The sequence below is a fragment of the Papaver somniferum genome, unplaced genomic scaffold (assembly GCF_003573695.1).
Source record: "Papaver somniferum cultivar HN1 unplaced genomic scaffold, ASM357369v1 unplaced-scaffold_10, whole genome shotgun sequence".
NCBI classification, from domain to species: Eukaryota; Viridiplantae; Streptophyta; class Magnoliopsida; order Ranunculales; family Papaveraceae; genus Papaver; species Papaver somniferum.
Genome location: NW_020618825.1, coordinates 13488910 through 13492577, shown reverse-complemented (window position 1 = coordinate 13492577; position 3668 = coordinate 13488910).

The window sequence follows — 3668 nt, the reverse complement described above, 5'->3', positions numbered from 1 at the left end:
TAACAAGGGAAAAGAGTGTCGCCTCCTTTGGGAGAGTAGTGAACCACCATTAAAGTTTCTTTAGTGAAGACAGCGTAACCTCCACTAAGAGAGGTGAAGATTTTTTCTTTTCGTATACTTGTAAGAGAAAACAAGAAAGAAAGGAAGAGTGAGATAAGCCAGGTGGAGCTGATGAAGTTTGATAAGCAGGGGAACCTAGTTGAGAAGATCCATACAGATGACGACGATCCTGATATGATGATAAAGTCAGTATCGAAGTACAAGCATGTATGTTTCAGCAGGAGCGCAAATTCGATAGTGACAGGTACCTCGCCATAAGTCGCGAGGGGGAGATTGTTAGGCCTGGTCCCTCCTTATGGTCCAATAAGGAGGACATTCCTTAATCACATTAAGGAAGTTATAACACAACAGGTGTGTCCCTTATGGGGGGCTAAATAAAGGAGGCGGTTAAGTTAGGAAATAGTTTTGATATATGATATCTTGTCCGTGAGAACAAGAAGTTGCGGTCGAGCAAAAATAGGGAAGGGTTTTTGCTGCCATGAGTGTTTACGATTTGTGATGTTTATGATTTGTGAGCTTGAAGAAGAAGGGTGCTCTAGAGAAGAACCGGAGTGAGTAGAGAAAGAGGAAAATCCAAGTGCTATATGTATCTTGAAGTTGTGTGAAATCCCGGTTTGGGAGAAGTCGTGTAACCCATTATTTGTTACAGTGGAAGTTCACCCGTGGTTGTTTACTCTTCGCATTGAAGAGGTTTTTTCATGTTAATATTTGGTGTTGTGTGATTGGTATTATTCTCTCCATATTTTGGTATTGCATATTATTGCTTGTTTAGATTCCATATTGTGCATAGCATCATGGATCGATAATTTCCCCAGCAGAATGTTCATCCATCGACAATAGTAAGGGATGCCATTTTAATTCAATGGTCTTACTAGCTTTCCTTACTTTACTTTTCAACCTTAAAAATCTAAGAAAATTGATTTTGTAACGCGTCTGCTGCCTCCTATTTTTTTAAAAAAAATTGGCACATTTCTATGCCATCATTAGGCTTCCCAGACATAATGTTACTGATATGTCCAACGCAGAGACGCACACTTCTAACCACTGGATGCAGACAAGGCCGAGAAAATAAAGTGTCCCCACGTATCAAGCTCTACTAGAGTCTAATCCACTCTTTGTCTTCTAGTTTTTATTATCATTGGTGTATTATCTCCCCCTTTTTAATGGCAACAAGGATGACAAAATTCAAGTAGATATAACCGTTGAATCTCCAAACATTAAAATTCCGCCATTAGATATCCTAAATAGAATTCCGTTCGAACTACTGGTATTAGTCGTAATATCATTAGACTTCGTCTTTCTTATCAGCCGTTAGATTTTAAAGAAGTGGTATAAAGAATTTGTAAACGGACATAAGAATAAATAAACTTTTTATATATTTAAAAACCTTATATCTTTTAAGAAACCCACAATTGGGAGATACTTCCACATATTGGGGGATATTCACAGTTAAATCGAGCTGGGTTTTATTATGGGTGTGGGGGGGGGGGGAATTTTAATATATGGAGCAGAGTGCCGACTTAACGGATGTTGTGCCGACTGAAATAGTCGGCACTGTTGAGACTATGAATACTACAAGGACTGAACAAATTCATTGAAGTATATTTAGTAGGTTTATTTTGCAGATCGAGAAACATTTCTCCTGTAAGTACACGAATTAGGTTCACCACGTGTCGGAAATAAAGAGATGAAATAGGAATAGAAAATCTCACTAAAAGATCCCAGTCAGAAACTTGTCAATTCAAATGTCAGAGTTATCTCGTCATCTACTGCCTTTGCGAAATACAAAGAGAGTGAGTGCGGAAGCGAAGAAACTTGCACCAAGTTGAAGTATCCAACAAGATATCAAGGACGAAGTCTTAAGGGACGAAGTAAGATTACTTGGCCGAAAACATAATCTACGAGATAGATAAATTATGGAGAAAGAAAGAGACAGGTGTCCCGACAAGCCCATGTGAAGTAAGCGAATGAAGGGGAAAATCTTTATGGAAAACGGTCTGGGCGAAGTGTAAAGCGTTACTTCGAGAACGCGACGATATAAAATTGAGTTGTGTTCCATTAGGGTTTTCTGGTACTCAATAACTTGTATCTTTGTTATTTTGAATGATTCATCAATAAGAATTCTCGGTGTTTACTTTACTTAATATGTCTTAGATCTTGGTTACTATCACTTTGGGTGTACTATTGGATTTTCAGTAGTTACATTTTGGCGTCCAGAAACAGGGACTTAGATTGGGGATTCATCCTCATCTAAAGAGTGGAGAGAATCTAAAGTTGTAGGAGTAAGAGATTTTGGCTAACATCCTTTTTCAGATTAAGTTTTAGAGAAAAACCAATATTGAAATTAGGATAAGCGATGACAAGAACACCAGATTGGGCGGCACACATGATAGCGACAAGGAGAAGCAAACGATTAAAGGCCAAAAAGGGAGGAAGAATGGAAAAAGGAGGAACTTCAGCTGCAGGGGAAAGGCAACGACAGACTGAGGAGGCCGAAGAAGATCGTTTTTGAGAAGGTTATGTACACACTTCTGACACGGACAACATTGCAGAAAAGAAACGACTCGTGAGGAATTGGAGGAGAATATCAGTGAATAAGACATGACGTTGGACTAGATGAGGGAAACGCTCCGTCTTGAAAGGGAACGAGATAGAGATTTGGCGGAACAACATGCCCGATTGACGAGGCAAAATACTAGGTTAATGTTGCAAAATCGTCAACTGAACGAAGAAACAACAACTGACGTCACGGATTCGGAGAGGAACGTGATATCATCATATGAAGAAGAGTTACGACGAATGACATACACCCGTGAGGACGACAAAGGAGATCAAAGAAAGAAGCGACGAAGAGAAAACAGTGAAGAGAGAAGATTAAGAAGATCATTGGAGATATCAAGATGGGAAGATCTAAGGCGAAGATATGAAGAATAACAGAAGCGTGAGGAAAATGAGAGGAGAAGAGAAGATGAAAGACAGCTTGAATTTAGCCGGAAGGATTAGGAAGAAACGAGACATGGTTAAGGAACGCTTAGTGTGATGAGAGGAGATCGAGGGGAGAGAAACGGAGGGAACCTGAACCAGGAAGTCTTGGACGAGCTGCGAGATATGAGAACACTGATAAATAGTTCACGAAGAGGTAGTAGAGTGTAGCTGGCGGAGGCAATAGAAGAGGCCGATAAATCTCCATTTACCTATGAAATAATGAACACGGAGATCCCAGAGAAATGCGTTTTACCAACACTACCAAGCATATTCAGTGGGTGTGAAAGTGTTGTGCAGCACTTGAAGCAATACACCCTCTCGTTGATGCAATGTGACAAAATGATGTGGTGCTTTGTAGATACTTCCCCGCGAGCTTGGCCAGGGAAGCGTTGGCCTGGTTTTATGGGCTACCAGAAAGATCAATTTCGTCGTCTAAATAGTTACAGAGGATGTTCTTGACCACTTATATAACTAACAACATGCTGAGACCGGGGATTGAGACTCTATTCAATTTGAGAAGGAGACCCACAGAAAGTATGCGAGGATTGGTGACAAGGTGGAGAACGGTATGCAACGAGCTTGCAGGGAGAGTTGACGAGAAAAATATTCATTATTCGAAACTC